Below are 22,818 nucleotides of genomic sequence, written 5' to 3'. Positions count from 1 at the left end.
TACAGGCATGGGCAACAGATGGCGGCGACTGTGAAGCATGCACTTGCCCGACCGCAGGCGCAGAACGCGCCTCGTGGAATTGGATGGCGCCTGCGTTTCCCAAGTGCATTTGTTTTCAAGCACATTTCGCAGACTCCCCAGAAAGCGCCACGTCTTGTGACAAAGGCGCATTGTTCCATCTCCCGCCCGTCGCTCTGGCTCAGTGGCTACGAAGCAAAAGTGTGCCTTTTCGATTCGTGTCCGAAGGCGAAATGCAGAACTGGCATTGCAGTTGACGGGACGAGAGCTGCATCTACCAGTTACATTGTTAGGAACCATAGGCGCATGCATGCGTTTTCTTGGATACCACAACCTAAACTTTGCTGCGCGACTACAGCGCCGCGCCGCTCCCCTAGCGGCGGCATTCTGAGGTGTTGATCGGGCATGGACAGACTCTGGGCTGGCGTGTTGACCGGAAAAGGAGGTTGATATAGAAGAGTGCCACTTGTGCTTTCTTCTACCGCTTGGTACAGTGGGCATTTTGCGCAATATCAGGTGAGCAGGTTGTGATGACGTCGTCTTGGTAGGCCACCTGCCTGCTATGTTGCTCTTAGGGGACCACCTGCTTGTGATTTTTAAGGCGTAAACCCAGGCTGCTTCTTAATGTGGGCCAACCTAATTTTCAAAATTTTCGGACGTAGGCTAAGTTCCTGGGGTGGGCCAGGCTCTTCTTGGGGTGGGCCAAGGACTTTTTTTTAGGTGGATGGATTTCATTTTGAGGCTAGGTCAAGCCTGTCTTACGCGCATGCACACCCAGATTCACCTGCAGTGAAATTCGGATAAAGTCATTGCAAGGGTGCATTTCGGGTGTCCTAACGCCTCATGTATTATACCATGTGTTGCCATCCTTACCGTGCAGGGCACCCTTTTCCTTACTGAGACTTGCTGAGGATTCATATTCTTCGCGTGATTTGTAGTCGTTATCACTGGGCTAGGAAAGAAGTGCTTTCGCGCTATATTAGAGCAAGAGAGAGAAACCATTTAATGGAAAAACACGCAATTTAGCCGGTATTTAAAGATCGCTGTCATGCCACTCTCATGTGGAAGGGACTTTGGGAGATAAAGATGGAAGGAGAGCAGTGCGTAAAAGATAAAATAAAAGAAACAAACAGCGGAGGAGATAAAAGGCGGCCATTAAATGCCTACTAAGCTGAATTAGCACGTATTGATGTAACATATGAAATGATGCAGTGCATAGTCCGACAAATATTCTAAGAAAGTTCACTATGTAAAGAACGCATGAGCGTAACATGCAAGGTGAAAATAGAGCTTGTCAGGATGCCCAATGTCAGTTAAATTTGCAAACAAAAAGTTCATTGCTTTTCTCTGTTGTGTAAGGCAGGCTAAGGAACCTAATACGCTGTTCATTGTTACAGTGACTGGGGCGAGCTCCTCCATGCTATGTTCAGAGATACTCACGAACACAGTGCAGGTTCTGCTATTTTTGACAATTACACATTCTCTCCCCTAAACACCACGTGGAATACATTTTGCTTCACGTAAACTGAGCTTAGACTTCAGCGTGGAAGCGATTTCAAAGCCGCGTTTTAAGAGTCAGATGAAGAGTCAGGGTTTGTTAAAAAATTTTTAAATAACCGGCTCGAAATACCTCCCTTTCTGCTGCGAGTTTTAAGAACCATTACGCTCTCTGGTCAGCCATGAACGGAACACTCCATCGCTCTCCAAAGGACGGCTTGACTGATATGTTCACGCTGCAGCGGAGGTTTGTCACATCGCTGTGCGCTGCAACAACCTTTTCGGCGTTACGCTCCTTGCACTAAACACCACCGCCATTACTACTACGGCCCAACCCAAAGAAGTGACCTTCTGATACCCGTTTTAGAGGAATGGAGTCCATGCGGACACCAAGAACGTTTCACAAAAAAAGCGCCTTAACCTGTATTAAATAGATTAAGAAGATAGTTTATTCATACCGAACAGACATGAGCAACAAGCTGGACAGAACCAAAGTGCCGAAGCGATTGCATGTTTCGACATATTTTGTTCTGTTCGAACATGGTAACTTTACACTGCTTAAAGGAGCGCATTGCCAGGAATTTAAGGCGGGTTCGTGGTTTCATTTATACTTATGACAATAATCAGAAAAAAAGCTAAATAGAAATAAAACCATTATATCCCTCTCACCCATGGATCGTGTGCTGAAGACGACCTCAGTGCCGACAAGCCAGTCTTTGCTGAACGAATAATCGGGGGTACATGCATTAGCATGTGCCTTGTCCCGATCGGAGCGCACGTTACACACCCCGCCATTTTCTTTAACCCGCTATACGAGACTTCTTTCTATCTTCCCAGCTTGGTCTCCTTCCTCGGGGAGAGACTTGCGTTTCCACTGCCTCCAGCGGAAGAGCCATGCTTAGCCAGGAGGACGAACAGCTGCACCTTCAAAGACCGCAGAGAGAAAGCAGGTGGCGTTCCGGACGACGACCACCGGAGTCGCCCGCTCGGCTGCCTCTCCGACAACCGCAGGTAGGAGCGAGTTCATGTTTCAGCGCAATGCCTTCGTTGGCTCACCGACACTAAATCACGACCGGTATCATTATGGCGAAATCTCGTTAATTCGGTTTATAGTTTATCGAGGTTTAACGTCCCAAAGCGGCTCAAACTATGAGGGACGCCACGGCAAAGAGCTAAAGGTAATTTCGACCTCCACGAGTTCTTTAACCAGCACTGACACAGCACAGCACACGAGCCTCTAGCATTTCGCCTCCATCGAAATTCGACTGCCGCCAACACTGCCGCCAAATTCGACAACACTGGCAGAGATAACGGGAGCCCTAACCTGGAGAGAGGAACCTCCAGGTGAATCTTCCTCTTAAGCGCGAACTGTGGACAGTAGAGGAGAAAATTGTCTACAGATTCAATTTCCCGGCATGCGTCACATAGGTTTGTCGATGTCAACCTACGCCTGCATAGATACAAATTCAAACTGAGAATCCGCACCGCAACCGCGTCATTGATACCGCACACAGCCTGGTTTTACACGACCGGACGTTTCAATTATATGCTAAGTGCTGATAATCAGTGGTGTTTAGTAAGGAATCACGAAAATTGGCTGATACGTGTTGGAACCGCTGAAACCTGGAAATCGCCAGAAATTCGGGACAGGATATGTCACTGACCCATCTAGAGCCGACCTTGCTATGTAATTAGCCACCACATTTGAATTAATACCTGCATGGTCAGGGACCCAGACAAAACGGACTCCTTCAAAGTGCATGGGACAAAAAATCCCAGGAAACGTGCGGCTCAGAGAATCTTTTTATGATGTTTCAAGGGAGACTAAATCAGCGAGAATAATAACGTGAGACACATGACAAGGCATTTTTGTGCAGGGCCAATCCAAGAGCCAAAAATTCTGCAAAGAAAATAGCAATATATATATAATCAGGGACGCGGACAGAAGAGCTCCAGGCCAAATTCTGCGAAAATATGCCGACTGCAGCTTTTCGGCAGCTGATGGAGGCATCGGTAGAAAGCACCGTATGATAGGAGTATTCCTCTATGTGATGAGCGAAAAGCCCGTTTAAAATGTTTGCCGGCATGTGTTTCGCATGAGATGAGAAGATGCGGTAAAAATGGAATTCCACTGTTGCCAGCGTGTCAGCAACCCACTGCAGAGAACTGAGATCAACACCAATCGGTGTTAAAAGCTTCCGCGTTTGCATAACTTCTGGCATTTGATGATACCCTGGCCAATGATGAGAAAAGAATAAGGCCGGCTGAGACACAAAAATAGGAGTACTGACATCAGTCACCAGGTCCGACGACCGGAGAAAAGTTCGCACCGTGAGTATTTGAAAGCGGGAAATTAGATCAGGGATGCGGGCTTCCAGATAAAGCAGGGCGTTTGAAACTGATTTGGGGAGACCAAGGCAGAGACATAGAGCGCGCCTTTCTAGTGAGATTAAGAGTTGAATCCTGTAGTTTGTGCTACCAGAAAACAGAATGCATCAGAATTCAAGTACAGGTCTTACATAGGCTTTGTATAGCAACAATAATGTGTCGCGGCGCATCCCAAACTTTTTATTGGCGATTCCTGTCAGCTGGCCTAGAGCGCGTTCTCCTCTAGAAACATCGTTCTTTATATGAAGGCTCCAATCTAATGCTGGGTGATAAGTAACACCTAGATATTTAACGGATTCTACTTGTGGAATCTGGTTAGAGCGAAGGGCTAATGAAATGTGCAAAGGCGTGTCTGGAGGAACTACCAGAACGCCACATTTGTCAACATTCAGGGTTATATTAATACCGGGCAACCGTACTCCAAGAGCATCCAAATATCGTGCAGAATCTGGTAAAGGGAAAGGACATCCCTGGCCAAGGCGAAAAAAAAATTAATGTGGATTAGCTCAGCTAATCCAAGATATACAGAGCGAACGATGTCGGCATACGGTGTGTTCATTGGCGTTGGCATTTACAATGTTCTAGACGGCGATGGCTTTGATCAAAGGAAGAGCGCATAACCTGCTCCCTGGATATGCGGATGCTTCATTCGTGGTTTGACACATGTGGAGGTGGTGAGAAAGAGATGTGTCCTGAATGCATTAGCGCTGACAGCGTTGTGGCTGACATGCGGCACTGCAGCACTAGCTAGGCCGCAGCGTTCATTTGTTGATCGATCTATCGCGATCAACCATTAATTGCATGCCACCTCCCAGGGTGGCAAGGAGGGCGCCCTGCCTATCCAGTGTGAGGAACGCAAAGCCGGCTTTTTCAGTTGGACACCAACGCCACGCCACGTACATGAAAGCGAGATTGGGGTGTTCACTTCCACTGAGCCGGTTGTGCGCCTTTCCTTTCGTGAAAATGAACGGCCTTTGCAAAGTTGTCAACGGCAATGAACTCTATGAACGCCGTCGGCTCACTTGTTTTGTTTGGTTTTTGAGGAAAGTAAATGGCACAGTAACCGTCTCACATATCTCGGTGGATACCCCAACCGCGCCGTAAAGGAAGAGATAAAGGAGGGAGGAAAAGAAGAAAAAAAATGAAAATTGCAAGTTGAATTTTGAAGAAAGGCGCGGCGCTGCGCAGCAGCGGAACACGTGTGGCTCGGTGCTTCTAGTGGCCGCTCGCGCGAAGCGCGGTGTTGATTAGCGAAGTGAATGAAGCTTTTCACTTCAAAAAGTTATGTCATCTGCATACACAAGAACTGTTATATCAGGATGAATGGGGATTCCACTAACCAAAATAATAAAATCAGCGTGGATAGCACCGACCCTTGCGGCACACCTCTTGATTGATACTATGTATTAGAACATAGGGTTCCCTCTGTGCAAAATTATTTGTCCTTCCTCCGGCGCACGTTCCTCCAGTGACTTCATGTTTCATTTCTTTCTGCAATCAGCGTGTGCCGGAAACCGCGTTCCTCACTCATCCAACCCCGCAGGCGCTCAGTGATTAAGGTGCTTGTCAGCTAAGCCGCAGTAACCGGGTTCGAACACAACCGAGATAGGGGCCTTTCGATGGAGGCGAAACGCAAAGGCGTCCGTGTGCTGTGATATAAGTGCATGTCGAAGATCCCCAGGTGATCCAAATTATACCGGAGACCTCCACTTCAGCTCCTCTTCGTTTCTTCTTTCACTCCCTCCTTTATCTCTTTCCTTACGGCGTGGTTGAGGCGTCCACCGAGATATGGGAGACAGTAACTGCGCCATTTCCTTTCCGAAAAAAAAAGCAATTTTCACTCCATCTTCGCAGCCTCTCTCCACACAGCTGCAGCTAGCGCGACGCTGCTTTGAGACTACCAGAGTTCCTCCGAGGCTTCAACGTAGGAGTAACGGCTTTTCCACTGGTGACCCACCTAGTTATAGTGCACTAAGGACAAAAATTACTGAATGCACTTGAGGGTACTTACGGGATCTGAAGGGGAAAGCATTAACTTTTAATTTATTTTTTCTATCTTTCGAATGACACGCCTACTCATTACCATACAGTCGTAAGGCAACTCATACATTAAGTTCAGCTTTATTCGCTAAGATGCAGCGGGGTAATGGGGCCTATGGGGTGCGTGCACGCCTCGCTATCCGAAGGCCCGCGGTTCAATTCTCCGCACATTCGGAAGGAATTATTTTGCTTTGGTGATGACGTCATTGCGACTTTTCTGAATCTCTTCTCCTGGACGCCGACAACGGCGGCAAACACTACATAATGTGTCTCGGCGTAGTCGGAGCGAGCCAAAGTAGCGCAGAATTCACGCGAACTGCACCGTTTCCTAACACGTCGAACGGTCTCGGGGAAAACGCCACAACGCTGCATTTTTGCATCAGTAGCCTTCAGTTGCACAAAGGCGTGCTGCGTTAATCGAGTACTATTTATTTCCAGCCTGTCTGCAGGTTTCGTCCTATATAGTGTTTTTCTTGTTAAGGGTAACGTTGACCTAAAAGCGTCCGAATAAAAATGCCATTTTAGTGCTGCATATTACGGTGACATGTGACACAGGGGCCACTGTATGCAGCAATACCGCCATCAACGCTGGGTGGCCTGAAACTCCACTGAGAAAGATTTCGTTCTGGAGACTGTGAGGCACCCATTGAAGCACATACAGACCTCCGGGTGGTGTCAACGCGCGCATATGTACATGTGCTTGCGTCCGTGTGTGTGTGAGAGAGAGAGAGAGAGTATGTGTGTGGCTGGGGTCAATACATGCAGGGACTGCAAGCAGTCCACACGTAAGCAGCGTAAGAGTCTGCCGAATATTTTATTTTTCTTCCCCTTAAGATTCTATGTATTGCTATGAATTCTCTGCCTCTAATAAACCACGTACTCATTAGCAAAATGTCGTACTGCATACCATTGTTCGCACTGAAACAACCTGTTTAGGCGCAAAGAGGGAATAAAACGTCCCCTAGCGCACTCCTTTATATAAAATGGAGTGCATGAGGGGATAGCTTATTCGTTTTTTACTCCTTTCTGTTTAGAGTTGGCCGTTTGTTGGAGGGGTTCCACTGTAAGCTGCTAGTCACTTCACTGAAGGGTTTCAAGATCAGGTGTTAATGGTTAATAATATAATGAAGATAGTGAACAAGCACGACAAATACCAACGATGCTTGTTCACTATCTTACACCTCCATTCGTTGTTCGTGCAGCGAAATTCCTCTGTTATGTATCAATACCAACTGGCCCAAACATCGGTGAATCTCCCGAGTTAAGTGTTCAGTGCGTCACCTGGCCACATAATAAAACACGAGACCAGGTCATCCGTGACTTGGTCACGTATTCGACCAGGTACCTGGTCACGTGGTGATGAATTCTTTTCTCGAGACAGACTTGATTTCCGCGCAGAGATGATGATGATGTAGAAGAGGGGCCGCCTTACTGTGCTCTGTAACAATACAGTGGTTAGCACTCTGGCCGCCCAAAGGCACCGCTGAAACGTTCTTCCTGCAAGGAATCAACAAGCGCATGTCCAGACCTTTTGGCGCGATACATGCTCTTTTGTACGAGTAAAATGTGTGCTGATAACCGGTGATTGTCGGTTGTCTTTGTTCTGCAGGAACACGAAAGGCTGTGGCAGCCGGCCGGACCACCGAAGCCAGTGATGCCGGCCAGGAAGCTCGACTGCACCACTGGCTGCTTCGAAGGGGCCATGGTCTCGCCTGAGGGTACCGTGGTAAGCCTGTGGGTGTCTTATTGCGGTGAAATGGCGCAAAACGAAATTTTTGGCTCGTCGGTAAACCATTGAAGCACCTCTGACGGTGTACTGGAAATTATGTCTTCAAACCCAACTAGACAGGCAAATCTGTCAAAATGTTTAGTTTTCAATTGGAAATCCACAAGAACGAAAAAAAGTAATACTGGACAAACACCCATGCCACGCAAGGGCAGCACGAAAAGGAACGCTCAGATGCTTTTCCACATAATGTTATGTGTAGTGTCATGCCTGTTCTTTATTTTAATTCTATATATCTCAATGTACTCTCCCCTCTTTAACATGTGTATAACATGAGGGACGCTCTTCACCTCAATACAAGTATTTCCTGCTAAATGCACTCCACGACAAGAGGCCATTCATTACATGCGATCTAGACCTATACCTCCGTTAATGAGACTGTTGCGTGGCCTCAGTCTTGAGTTGCGGGACGCTGGCCGCCATATATAATATTTTGGGAGCAAGTTAACCCTCACCACTAGGGTAGACAGCATACGCAGTAGCGTGCTAGCCGAAGAATCCAGTTTCCCGAGGTGAGTCTAGCCGCCGAGCTCACTTAGTTGCAACGACGTTCGCTTTCTGAACTCAAGATCGCGGAAGAACTCGCGCCCTGGCGTATTTATTTCGATGAAAGCAAAAATTATGGAGGGCATTCAAAAGTACGTAAGTATTTTGATCGCGAAAGTATTGTTTTTAGTAGGAAGGCATTATTAGTCCCACTCTGACAAAAGCCGATGTCGCGCGTGTGTGTCTACTCGCAGATGGTGGAGAAAATCCTTGCGAAGGCAACAAAAATATGGCGATGCCATCAAGCGGCCGTATGGCGCACAGAGCAATCCGAAAACCGCCACTTCAAACAATCCTATATATGTAATTTATACTCGCCACTGTCTGAACTCCACGTGGCGCGAAATTTCCCGACGACGTGCGTACCAAAATTGTGATGCAACTGCTTCTCGTACAGCGTTCCTGGTGCTCTCATAGGATTTCTCGTTGCATGTAGCTCGCATGTCCTAGCGAAGTTCGAGGCTAGCTTGCAATAGACATTTGAACTGACGACGTATGTACCTTAAATTTTTGCCTTCCCAGACTCTTTACCGCTTTTATTAAGGCGCAGCTAAGGTGTCCACCGAGATGTCAGGCAGTTACTGCGCCATTCGCTTTCCTCAAAACCTAATTTTCTTCTCAAAATCCTGATGCAACCGTTTGTCGCACATACAGACCTCCAGGTGGTGTCAACGCCCGCATATGTACATGTGCTTGCGTCCGTGTGTGTGTGTGTGAGAGAGAGAGAGTAGGTGTGTGGCTGGGGTCAATACATGCAGGGACTGCAAGCAGTCCACATGTAAGCAGCCGTAAGAGTCTGCCGAATATTTTATTTTTCTTCCCCTTAAGATTCTATGTATTGCTATGAATTCTCTGCCTCTAATAAACCACGTACTCATTAGCAAAATGTCGTACTGCATACCATTGTTCGCACTGAAACAACCCAGTATTGCGGCTTATGGGTTGCGTGCTCGTATCGCAAGCTGAAAGTCCTGGGTTCAGTTCCCCGCACTTTCGGAAGAAATGTTTTGATACCACGGTGACCTCATGTGGGATTTTGGGGACCACTTTTTTTAGTCAACTCCGACGGTCAGCTTTGTTGTTGGTGAAGCATATAATGCTTTCGCTTACCGCAAAATACCGCAGAATCGAAGGGGGAACAGAGCAAAGTTTTGAACGCCCGAAGAGCATTTGGGAGGACGGAATGCTGTAGAGTATACTACTGCAGTGCGCGCGTACACACCGATCTGCGAGCTGTGAAGCCCGGCAATCGCAGCTGTGTACAAATGCCAAAATACTTAAATGCGGGTTCAGAACATTTCGCGAAATAGCCAGACGACGTGACCACTTCCTATGTGCTGGTTAGTGCCACAACAAGAACGCATTTGCGAGAAAACTACGCAACGCAAAAGGAGAAATAAATACAAAGCCACAGACCCAACAACTAAAGCGGAAGATATACGGTACCATGGGTGTAATTTTTCTTGTCATTTTTTTTCTGACTGCGCAGAAGAACAGTCACCTCGGCAGTCCAGGCTCCGCCATGACCGGTGCATCGCGCATTCTCGAGAAGAGACGGCTGTCCGCCGCGTCCATAGCGGGTGTCTCAAGTGCATCAAAGGCGGCACTCGCCAAGACCTCACGTGAAAGCAGGACCAGTCGCCACGACCAGTGCAGACAGCCACTGCGCTTGTGCCGGTAAGTGCGACTGTGGTACTTCAGTGGCGTAAAGTGCAGATTTGTCAAAGCTTAAGCAATCCTGCCCTAGAGCAAGAGATTCGGAGAGTGTGTTCAGAATGCCTCAAAACTACACCAAAAGTAAGGAGTTGAAATACGAAAACGATCTAACCGCTCCTCTCAAGCCTGCAGTTGCTGTAATGCAGTGTGACATCCTGCACGTTTTCTACTCCGAATCTTCGTCGAAGAGACGTAGTTTTGCGCGTCAGCAAAAGGAGCTCGTCGGCTCATGTCACGTGAGCAAACATATCGCTTAGTTACGCGCAGTCATGGTCATGACACAGCAGAGAGACTGCTCAAGTTCCATGCGTCCTCATCAAAGCGCTAGTGTTTCAAGCAGTGGTTAAGCCATGCTAAGTGATGCCTACGATATTCTTGTGCAATCCCAAACTAGGCTGGCAACTGCCTAAACGTCGGATGAGTGTTTGTTTTTTAGTTCGTGTGCCTTAGCAGAAAACTCGTAATTGTCTTGCTTTTCGTCGCGATTGTAGAACATGTTCCGCGTGCCGACCCCGCATCACTGCCGAGGAAGAATTGCGTCGTTCTGTCTTTGCGGTCTGTACACTTTCTCGCACGCAAGGCGACTTTACATAATGCCACGAGGTGATGGAAGCGTCTAAATTTTTCACGACAGTCGCGCATCCCTGCTTGGTGCCCCGTCACCTGCGTGTCAGCCGAGGCAATGTAGTGACCTCGGTGGACCTAGTGCGCCTCAGCCCTAAAAACCGAAACTAAAAATTCACGCAACACACGTGTCGGCGGACACCTGAACCGCGCCCTAAAGGAAGGGATAAAGGAGGGACTGAAAGGAAGAGGTGCCGTAGTAGCGGACTCCTGGATAATTTCGACCACCTGGGGATCTTTAATGTGCACTGACATCACACAGCACACGAGTACCTTATTGTTTCGCCTCCATCGAAACACGGCCACCGCGGTCGGTTTTGAACCCGGGTTCTCCGCATCAGTAGCCGAGCCCTCTAGCCACTGAGCCGCCGCTTCGGGTCTTCAGTACTACGCGTCGCTGGATTTGAGGCGCGCCGGCCGTCGATCTTGAAGGTGCGCAAGTGGTGCCGCCGCGCGTTTCCCATTATTCGGTCGCGTCTAAACGTTTCCCTCCGTAGAAGAGTGCCGCGTGGCCTGCGGCATAGCCTAGTCAAGAGTGGCGAGACGCGCCATGCGCATTGATGCTATGAGAGGACTCGCTGTGACATCAAGACGCTGACCACTCTTAGTTGAGGACAACCGTTCACTTGCAGTATTACATCTCGCACCTCGCACTACAGTAACAATTATTCCCGGTAGGCAGCTTTAGCGTCAATCCCACAGTTGTCGGTTTAAAAATGAGAGCGGTGCAGAGGTGAGTTCGAGCCATAAGTAACAGGATCTGTGAAGTGTGCTGCCTCTGTTTATTCAGTACTGATCTGCCTGTGGGTGGGAGGACACATGGGACAGGTTCGCTGCTACTTAGTAGCCCTTGAATATGATGATCAGTTTTGATTTTCGTTCTGCCCATCCGCTCATTGCAATATTGTAAGAAGCGCGTTTATCGCTTTTAGACTGTCCCGGCAGTGCGATTCTTTTTTAGAGTATTGTAGCGGCTCTGGCACCACGAGGTCTTGATGCAGTATAAGTAAACTGTTTAACAACCGCGTGCTGTGTCGTAGATTATAATTTCTCTTCTAGAGAGCAAAGGCGCAGTAACATTGTGACTTCTCAGTTCACACTTTATCCAGGGAGAAAGGATGTTGGCAGCGAAAGAGTTGCGAACTGGGCGGCGTAGTGAAATGCTTCGACTAAATGCCACCCGCCGCAGTGGCTTGGTCCTTAGTGCGCTCAACTAAGCGCCGTCGTGAAACGCTTTCGATTAATGGTTAGTGTACTTAGGTTCTGAACGAGAGTTCCTGGGCTCACACCTCTACTTCAGCACTGTTTGTCTCTCTTTTCACGCCCGTCTTCCTCCCTTCCTTCTCGGCGCGGTTAGGTGTCCACCGAGAAGTGAGGCAGCTACTTCGTCTTTCCTTTACTAAAAAATTATTGCGACCACCTTGGCTTCCTTGACGTCTACTCATATCAGCACACGATCGTATTTTGAGCTTCTGCTAGGGAGCGTGGACGCAGCTGCACGGATTTGATCCCGCATATTAGGGCTCGGAACGGAACGCCGTAACGACTGAGACACAGGGACGGGTACCACCGCATATTGCACTCTATATAGCAGGGCATAACTGCTCCTAGTCCGATGTAGAGGCGCGGCCAAGTGTACAGGGAGCACGCGACTTCATTCTAATTGCAACCATGCCTTCCCTATAGGGTCAGAAGAAACATTGCTTGTCCACGAGAAAGTGCAGTGGCGTCCCCTACCAGCATGCTCACAACATTGCTCGCAATTTCAATTAGGCAACACGTGAAAATTTTTGGAAGTCAATAGCATGATACGTTTACTTTTGTCCGCGCCTGTACTTTGCAATAGCAATGCGTTGGGCATCGAGTACGTTTTGGCGGGTGCCACTCCAGCTGTGGTGCGCAGCAAGAGCTGCATACAGCCTCCGCATCTGGTGGTGGCGCCACTGTTTCGAGTTCTATACATTTCGTGTGTCTCCAAACATGAAAATCGAATTTGAATTCATTTTTAGCTCTCGCACCTCCTAGTAGTCCGCTTATCATTGTCTAGAAAGGACGAAAGTGCGGGCGCCTTCAGATCAGGAAGTATTTTTGAGATTTGTATGTCGTGACTTCCGAAATCCAAATTCGCGAGTACAAAGCAGGGCGTTCAGTCCATAAGTGTATTTCCCTTTGTCGCAATTAGGGCTGCCGAGGCTTCTGTGGCTTCCTGTTTACGAGCTTTCTGAACGCAGTTGGTCGCCAACCTTCAAAAGAGCCTTGCGTTTCCTCAGTCACGCATCTCTGATATTTCACCCATCACCCGCGTTCCACGCAGGGCGCGTTCGGCGTGCCTCGGCGATCGGCAGGCGTCGGAAAAACTCATTTACATGATCGATTGGTAAAACTAATTTTATTTCAGATGGCTCTGCGGCCTACTGCTATGAAGAGGTGTGGCCTGTGGTGTCATGGCCACTGTTATGCCGTTAACAATAAATATTGTTAAGAGCCTCTCCTTCTTTTGCCTAAGCCCGTAGTATCTAGGGTCCGTACCCATAACGCCCAACAGTTTTCGTTACGTGTCCTATGTGCAAGAGTCAGTCCTCGTGATAGCGTACTTGCGGTGATCTGGGTCCCAGGCATAGTCAGATGGCAGGGTGGCAGGGTGGCAGCGAAGCATAATGCGCCAGCGTTAGCATAAACAACTAATATTCTTTGAATGGAAGTATTGTCTTTCTGCGGCCAAACGGTAAAGCTTCGCGTAATAAACCTGCCGACCAGTATTTGGTTCTCTCGCAAGTAATATTCGGCAAGATGATTCAAGAAGGGAACCGGCATGAAAAAGGCTTGTTACAGTGCACATTCAATACACGCAGTGGAATAACCGTAGGGCCAACTGTACAGCGCAGATTCCAATGTGATCAGTGCGATGTGTCTACCTGTCGCAGGTGGTGCCACGTCCCAAAAGAAGAGACTTGCGCTTCCCCGGTCTTTTCCGCGGACTTGCAGTGTTCCGGCGAGGAAGCCGCAGCATCAAAGCTGGTGAGCAGCTTTCCGTCCAAGTTGGCTGCCCAGTCACCAAGCCGTAACCCGGAAGCAGGCAAACCCACCGACATGACTGTCCAGTGCGTTCGACGGACTGGGTGAGTGAGCCTGGCCTCCTGTGTTTGGTCTCTGGGTGCAATGCGCTGCACATCCCTGGCAGTTATATGTAATGCAACTTCAGCAGAAGAAACAGGGGCTGAATGAAGGGAACACTGAGGGTGGGCTTTTCTCATGTCCTACTCGCCGCTACGGCACAGATTGTATGGCGTTCGCTGCCGGTCTCGAGTATGTAGTTTTGTTGCCATCTTCAAAAGCCAGATGCAGACACCTGTTTAGTAGGGCCCTTCGTTTCAGGCACCCAAAACAGGTTTCTAAAAAAAACGTGCACTGACCAGGTGTCTTACTAGTCGGATGTAAGAGAAAGCTTTAATCTCGCTAAAGACGTTCTGCTTCAAGGCTGTCTTGAACTTAAAGTGGTCGTTGTGGTTTTGTCGCAGTGAAGAAGCACACGCAGGCAGCAAAGACAGGCAATCAGCGACGCTAGCGCACTTCGAACGCCACCTTGACGCCGGCTACCGGACCCATGCAACTCTTCATCATCGCCGAACCGTGAGCACGAACGCCGAATTCTAGTAGACTGTGTGGTCCCAGATAGTGTGTATTGGTAGTCTTTGTGTTTTCTGTTAGGTTTGTTAGTTAGGTTTATGTGCTAGTGTTTGTGTAATGTAGGCTGTATTAGATCTGCCCCTCTGTGGCTACACCTGTCGCCAAGTCAATTCTTTCGGCCCTAGTGTTCTCCGGGGATCCGCGACAAGCGTTCACGTCATGTGTCAGGGCTCTATTTGCGTCGCCGCCAGATGCCGTCGGTTTTACTGCGCCAGCGCTCATACGATCGTCGCAGCCGAGCAAGACTCTTGCTTGCGCATCGCTCTTTTCCATAGAACCTATGATGACAAGCGACAAGAATTTAGCCCGCGCCACCTCTGAAACTTGATTTTTTTCCGTTTGGGGACCAAAGTAGATTTCCAGCCATAATTGACCGTGCTCGACACAATGGTGACCTCCAAATTTGGCCCGAGTCATTTCAAAAATTTGGCCTGTGTCATCCGCGTATTTTGACCTTGGACAATTTGGACCAAAATCGAAGTGCAGCTACAATTGTTTTGCCTGACATGGTGGTAGCGTAAAAATTTGGCCTGGCCATTTGCAAAAATTTGGCCTGAGCGCCACTGGAAATTTCACCTTGGCCGATTTGGGCCAAAATCGATATCCAACCATAATTGACCATGCCCGACACGATGGTGACATCCAAATTTGACCCCGGTCGTTTCTAAAAATTGGGTCGGGGCTACCCCGATTTGACCCGTTTCGTTTCTATGGTCTCGCTCCTGGCGTCACCATTGGCGTAACCGCGCTTTCGAACGTCACACATCTGTTTTAGCAGAGCTAAACCCTGGAAATTGTTTTGGACCTGCTATATGAGGTGTCCTTTTATTCCATCCGGGCCTGCCAGCTGGAGGTGAACTCCGCATTTCCCTTCCTATGGCGGAAGGGGCTCACAGTGCCTGGGGGACGACCGCCCGCGTCCGAAGCCCCGAGGCCGAAGCGTGGAAGCAGGTGGTCCTTCTACCGGCAGCGCTGCAACATCTTTCTATTGCACGCCTCGGTGAGTCACGATATATCTGAGGTCATCGTTAGTACGCATAAACTCGGTTTTGCTGTTTGACAGTATCAGTCTCGCTGGAAGAGGAAAGCGCAGTTGTGGATATTTCGCGGGTCGTTATTGAGTTCAATCAGAGAATGCGTCATGTCATACCAGTTGAGCATCCGCCCCGTGTGCAGATGCTGCAGGGGTTCCTGTTACGTAATCGCCGGAAACCGGGTTTACTGATACGAACAACTCTGTCCGTCCAAGGGCTGCAACACCTAAAAGAGTACTCAGGCGATCTCAAATTTCGGTCAGATATACTGACCAGTGGTGTCTCTCCCCGTGAGAACTTAACCCTTAAGTACGCTAGGTGCACAATTGTGTACAAATCTATATTGTACTTGTATATGAGAGTGGGCTGCACTAAGCATTGCTTTGTTTAAGATGAATTTTGCATCCGTCATCTCGCAAATGAGCTGGTATTTTATGTCTTATGGAGAATGTAGCAAAATAAACTTGGGGCCTTCTTAACCCCATTCTTAAAGGAGAAGTTATACATTCCAGAATGAGCATCACGCGCACTCAAGTAACGCACAAGTACTTGTTTTTGGGAGGTAACACGCGAAAATGTGAGAAATGATTCACAGCCAGTCCTACTGTGCTGTTCTTGAAACGCATCGTCAGAGTTATTTATCCAAATTTTACGAATAAGGCCCTACCAGGGTGGGTCGAGACTGTTTCTTCGGGCCACCATCGAAGAGTATTACAACGCTCTCCGCCTCGACCGTAAACTCTACCCGACCCTCACCCTAGTCTTTTTGAGCGGGATTCTCACGTCCTTCGACAGATACAGCTCAGCACACTCGTCACACCTGCACGATAAAAAGATACGAAATGTTTTTGATTACTCAGATCACACTGACATCTTAAAGAGCATTCAAAGTTTTTTTTTCTTTTTCAGGGACATGCCTGGAGCACTTGACTTATGAGCACCAAGAAGGCACTTGGTCAGGTAAGCCTGGTTTTCCTGTTCGTCCAAGCTGCAGTAGTCCACAGAAGTTTTCGGGACGCTAAAATAAAGAATTTTTCTGGCTGCCTAGAGACGGGGCCACGCATTGAGAGATGCACTGTGAAGTTGACGGCGGAGGCACTGTAGGCCACCCCCTTCGGTTTGTGGCTGCATGTTTAGACTGCAAATAAATTAATTGCTTTTCCAAAACTTTTTGTTCCACGCGCGTCCAATTCCACAACGGTGTGTCGGCCGAGGGTGAATCCGAATGGCAAGTGCTCGTTGTCCTCCATTTGTGCTGGAGGCTGTTATGGCTGCTGTACCGTGTCCAGTAGCTACGTCGATAGTCGGGGTTTCCCACGGAGCCTACTCTGTAGGGAGTTGCGTATCCCTTGGAGGACTGTCAGAGCTTTCTCCGCGGCCATGTGAGCGGGCTGCTTCTCACGATGCCCGTTGTCAGGGTATGGTGGCAAGTGTGGAGGAGTGTCAGAATGCGTACTTGCCGACGTGGCTTCAAAGGGTGAACAAAATGTCTAAAACGACTACGCCCCATGCTCTTCCTTTTGGTGTGAAAACCGCGGCACCCAGCTGCTACGGGTTTGTTTCCGATATCGAAGAAGTCGGGTCCTCGTGGGGGCTTGCGGCCAGACAAAGGAAGTCTGGGCTGCGGAGAATTAGCAGCCGGCTCGCATACTATGTCCGGGATGAACACATTTGAAAGCTTCTTGCCTGTTCGCAAATATTTGGGAGTGCGCCGAAGCTCCCCCCACCGGGGGGATGTGAAACAGTCGACAGCACGGCAAGAGGTGGCAGGTTGCAGGAACAGTGCACCTGGTTGCACCCACTTCCATCCAACCCCCCCCCCCCCCCTCAGCGACTGGTAAGCCTCGCCTTACTGTTGCCAGTTAGTTGGCTGTCAGTGATAGTTAACCAGCTTAAGGCTAGTTGAAAACCAGCTTAAAATAGTTATAATTAGTTAACCAGCTTACTAGTTAAACCAATTCACCGGCTTTCCAATGTACGCCAACACTGGTAGCGCTATGCTGCAAAAACCGTATTTTTACCTCGGAAAGCCTATTTTGAAAAATAGTTGAGTTCTTCGCGATCGTGTGTGTGTGCGTGTTTCTCCCTCCCATCCTGTGCGAATGTGCGCAAAGTTTTCTTGAATATGTCGCTACATCAACTGGCCCAACGTTCTGCTCTATACTAATCTTCCCGGAAACACGTCGTATTAATATCAAGACAGCCGGAATTGAATGGATTTTCACAAAGAAAAACTGATGGAGTAAAACCTCGCAAATGCATTCACTACACGAACAGAAGTATCGCGACGCATTACCAAGAATCCAGTGGTAGTTTTGCATTCCTTGAAGCCCCTGACGATGAGGGAAGAAGAAAATAATTGAACGGTACTAGAATAAGTCCCAGTGGATTGCTCGTGTATTGACGAACATTATTTATCAACTTTCAACAGTAACAGTACAACAAACGGCAATTAAGGAAGGCTGCTTGTGCTGCGAAAACGCTTTCTGCGTCATAGCAGTCCAACCACTCTTCTTATGATATGATTTCGTGCCGGCCAACAAGCTACATTAATCTAAACTGGCTCAATTATTCCACAGAAAATTCATTACAGTAGACATACTGATATATCTCCATATAGCTTTCGAAGGTATGCATAAAACCAAGTCAGAACAAATTATTGAAAACAGGGTATGAATTATCAAGCACTCAAATTGCGTAGCCAACATGATCGCTATTTCGAAGTTACGCTGCCATTTAAGGTATTCGAATTACAATATGGAGTTCTTAATTACCACTGAACATTTTTACGCACACAACAGATACACTCATGGCAACAGACACATCAGACTTCACTATTTTGTTTTCAGGTTTTTGTCATCCTTGTTTCAAATTCTTTCCGCTTCGAGATAAGTGCTTATTCATTTTTCTGACTAATGCGTGTTCGCGATCATGTTTGTTTCACCGCATAAGTTGTATATAACCTACCTCCTGCATTGGGTGTTCACATGCCGACGTTTTATGTCGTAACTTTAATATATTTCAAAATTTTGGCCTTTTATTACTTTCCGACGGGAAACAAGGCCTCGACAGGCTTCATGCCTTTTACTTTGTATGCCACTTTTTTTTTCAAGGAAAATAAACTTAAGTGAACTCAACTACCGCTTCATTTCGGGTTATTATTTTTCGAAACCCTCTCATTTTCAGTCGGGCTTGGAGAAGAGATTGGCGTTTCCACTTACTGCTGCGGAGAAAGCACACAAAGCCCGGTCCCGCCCCGAAGCCGCAACGTGGAAGCAGGTGGCGCCATCGGTGTTTGCGCCGCAACTTGTTCCGGCCGGTTGAGCACTCCGGTTAGTCCCAAGAACTTGGCACATGGTATCAATCGTCCTTGCGCCAGTAGAGCATCATTTCATTAATTCGTATGTCAACACCAAGGAAGCTCCCCTTAACTAAAGTCCGCTCAGTTCGAATTTTCGTTCCCTTTCGAGATCGAATCATCGAGATTCGACCATAATGGAATCTTGTTAGCGTGAAATCGGTCATTTGGAACTTTCGGTTCTTTCGAATAGGTTCTTTCGAATTTCCTCAACATCAAGTGTGTAGAGAAGGTTCCCTTAATTCGAACGTGGTGCAGTTGTAATACTTTAAGGCGAAAGCCATTAACGGCTCATAATCGCGGTGACCGTCCGTCCGGTCAGGTGACCTTGTGACGGTCAAGTGACCGTCCGTAACAAGGACGCCTAGCTAACTTGGCGCCATGGTCGCGCAAGCTGCTCTTCTCCTCGAACTTTAGATGAAGGCAAGCGCGGCAAATTCAAACCAGCGCAATAGAATCAATATATACCTAATATGATCAAAATATATAGTCCCAATATAATCTATGTCCCTGTTCCCCAGGAGCATCGTATGCGGCGGAAGCCTTAGCGAGAAAGCAGGTGGCCAGGCATGAACACCCTCTGCCCTACCGGCGGCTGCAAGGGGTCACTGTCTCATTTTTGATCAGGTGAGCCTGGGGATATTTTGTGTGATGAAGGGAAGGATTGGGGTAGTTGGTGCATCATTTTATCTGTCTCCTATACAATCTATATCCCTGTTCTACAGGAGCATCGTATGCGGCGGAAGCCTTAGCGAGAAAGCAGGTGGCCAGGCGTGGACACCCTCTGCCCTACCGGCGGCTGCAAGGGGTCACTGTCTCATTTTTGGTCAGGTGAGCCTGGGGATATTTTGTGTGATGAAGGGAAGGATTGGGGTAGTTGGTGCACCATTTTATCTGTCTCCTTTATAATCTATGTCCCTGTTCTACAGGAGCATCGTAAGCGGCGGCAGCCTTAACAAGAAAGCAGGTGGCCAGGCGTGGACACCCTCTGCCCTACCGGCGGCTGCAAGGGGTCACTGTCTCATTTTTGATCAGGTGAGCCTGGGGATATTTTGTGTGATGAAGGGAAGGATTGGGGTAGTTGGTGCACCATTTTATCTGTCTCCTTTATAATCTATGTCTTTGTTCTACAGGAGCATCGTATGCGGCGGAAGCCTTAGCGAGAAAGCAGGTGGCCAGGCGTGGAACCCTCTGCCCTACCGGCGGCTGCAAGGGGTCACTGTCTCATTTTTGATCAGGTGAGCCTGGGGATATTTTGTGTGATGAAGGGAAGGATTGGGGTAGTTGGTGCACCATTTTATCTGTCTCCTTTATAATCTATGTCCCTGTTCTACAGGAGCATCGTAAGCGGCGGCAGCCTTAACAAGAAAGCAGGTGGCCAGGCGTGGACACCCTCTGCCCTACCGCCGGCTGCAAGGGGTCACTGTCTCATTTTTGATCAGGTGAGCCTGGGGATATTTTGTGTGATGAAGGGAAGGATTGGGGTAGTTGGTGCACCATTTTATCTGTCTCCTTTATAATCTATGTCCCTGTTCTACAGGAGCATCGTAAGCGGCGGCAGCCTTAACAAGAAAGCAGGTGGCCAGGCGTGGACACCCTCTGCCCTACCGGCGGCTGCAAGGGGTCACTGTCTCATTTTTGATCAGGTGAGCCTGGGGATATTTTGTGTGATGAAGGGAAGGATTGGGGTAGTTGGTGCACCATTTTATCTGTCTCCTTTATAATCTATGTCCTTGTTCTACAGGAGCATCGTAAGCGGCGGCAGCCTTAACAAGAAAGCAGGTGGCCAGGCATGGACACCCTCTGCCCTGCCGGCGGCTGCAAGCGGTCACTGTCTCATTTTTGATAAGGTGAGCCTGGGGATAATTTGTGTGATGAAGGGAAGGATTGGGGTAGTTGGTGCACCATTTTATCTGTCTCCTTTATAATCTATGTCCTTGTTCTACAGGAGCATCGTAAGCGGCGGCAGCCTTAACAAGAAAGCAGGTGGCCAGGCGTGGACACCCTCTGCCCTACCGGCGGCTGCAAGCGGTCACTGTCTCATTTTTGATCAGGTGAGCCTGGGGATATTTTGTGTGATGAAGGGAAGGATTGGGGTAGTTGGTGCACCATTTTATCTGTCTCCTTTATAATCTATGTCCTTGTTCTACAGGAGCATCGTAAGCGGCGGCAGCCTTAACAAGAAAGCAGGTGGCCAGGCGTGGACACCCTCTGCCCTACCGGCGGCTGCAAGCGGTCACTGTCTCATTTTTGATCAGGTGAGCCTGGGGATATTTTGTGTGATGAAGGGAAGGATTGGGGTAGTTGGTGCACCATTTTATCTGTCTCCTTTATAATCTATGTCCTTGTTCTACAGGAGCATCGTAAGCGGCGGCAGCCTTAACAAGAAAGCAGGTGGCCAGGCGTGGACACCCTCTGCCCTACCGGCGGCTGCAAGCGGTCACTGTCTCATTTTTGATCAGGTGAGCCTGGGGATATTTTGTGTGATGAAGGGAAGGATTGGGGTAGTTGGTGCACCATTTTATCTGTCTCCTTTATAATCTATGTCCTTGTTCTACAGGAGCATCGTAAGCGGCGGCAGCCTTAACAAGAAAGCAGGTGGCCAGGCGTGGACACCCTCTGCCCTACCGGCGGCTGCAAGCGGTCACTGTCTCATTTTTGATCAGGTGAGCCTGGGGATATTTTGTGTGATGAAGGGAAGGATTGGGGTAGTTGGTGCACCATTTTATCTGTCTCCTTTATAATCTATTTCCCTGTTCTACAGGAGCATCGCAAGCGGCGGCAGCCTTAACGAGAAAGCAGGTGGCCGCGGTCTGGACACCCTCTGCCCGACCGGCGGCTTCAAGGCGTCAATGTCTCCCTTTGGTCAGGTGAGCCTCTGGATACTTTTTGTGATGAAGGAAAGGGTTAGGGAAGTTGGCACACCTTTTTATGTCTCCTATGGTAATGCAAAAACATAACGAAAGGAAGGGGCACAGGACAAGGACTCATCCCTTCATAATTTCTTTCGTTTTGTTTTTCTTTGTTCCGGGAAAAAAATGTGGAGTGGTAAGAGGTTGCTTTCCTCGTTTCAAGTTTACTGATCTTAAAAAGCAGTTTTTTATTACCGTTGTATTGGTCGTCAGTCTTCTTTGTAATGCAGTAAGAGCACTTCATAAGGTCACTGATCTAACGTTCGAGCTACGAACTCATGGTAGCTAGGTTGCACAGTGATTGGGTTACATACCCGCTTTGCCAAAAGTAACCAAGCATCAGGATTTTACTTCTCAACCGGTTACTTGTGGCAAACACGGTACACTAGCACGCCGTTTGGAAAGTTTCAAGCGCTGTGCAATTTTCAGTTGCCCAGACCGGCGTGCTAATGATTATGTGAAAGCAAAGGACTCCCACCGGAGCAAAAAGCCGGCGCCGTTCGGCGTCCTCCAGAAAAATCCTGATTATCTCCCAGGAAGTGACCTCACAAAAACGAAGGAATCCTCGGCAGTGACGTCACCAAACCGGAAGTGCTATCATCATTGCGACAGAGGCGGTTCGTCGGTATGAAGCCTCCACCTGGGCAGCACCTCAGCACCACCCAACGTTGTATATACTTTTCCAATGGATTTTAAGAGCGGCACTGGGCTGTGGCAGGAAGGCACTCCTCAGAGCTGAATGCATCTTGGGAATCTCTGAGAATTTGTGCTGGATACTCATTTCGATCCACTGCGATCACTCTACCCTTCCATTGAATGTCCAGTGCCGCGTCCTCCGAAGAGACAGAAAAGGAAACGTGAGCACGTATCCTGGCTTGAGGAATGTCGCTCGAATAGTTCACTCCAGCTTTAGAAACTGGCGGCGTATATCGCACAAGTGCGAAAGTGAGCGAAAGCACGGTTACGAATCTGGGTCAACCCAATTTTCAAATTTTCGGGGTTCGTGCACGCAAATTTGCGGGAATGACCAAGCCCATTCTGGTGGAGTCCCATGTTGGTTCCGAATGTGGGTCAACCCGATTTTAAAAATTTTCTGAAGTGGGCCACCTATGTTTGGGGGTTGGGCCAAGCCCTTCTTAGGTGTGGCAGGTCGGTTCAGAACGTGGGTCAACACAAATTTTCAAATTGTCCCTGTGGCCCACTCACATTTTG

The 22,818-nt window shown here is 48.5% G+C and overlaps 1 long non-coding RNA gene across 1 annotated transcript; it reads left to right on the top strand.

Moving 5' to 3' along the window:
• The first annotated feature begins 20,104 nt into the window (after window positions 1-20,104).
• Window positions 20,105-20,479, top strand: LOC144110083 (uncharacterized). Its single transcript, XR_013309697.1, has 3 exons — window positions 20,105-20,136; window positions 20,235-20,340; window positions 20,439-20,479. It is a non-coding gene; the product is annotated as an uncharacterized LOC144110083 (long non-coding RNA).
• The last annotated feature ends 2,339 nt before the right edge of the window (window positions 20,480-22,818 follow it).

This window comes from Amblyomma americanum, chromosome 11, assembly GCF_052857255.1.
Source record: "Amblyomma americanum isolate KBUSLIRL-KWMA chromosome 11, ASM5285725v1, whole genome shotgun sequence".
Lineage (NCBI taxonomy): Eukaryota > Metazoa > Arthropoda > Arachnida > Ixodida > Ixodidae > Amblyomma > Amblyomma americanum.
This window is presented reverse-complemented; position numbering and strand designations above follow the sequence as displayed.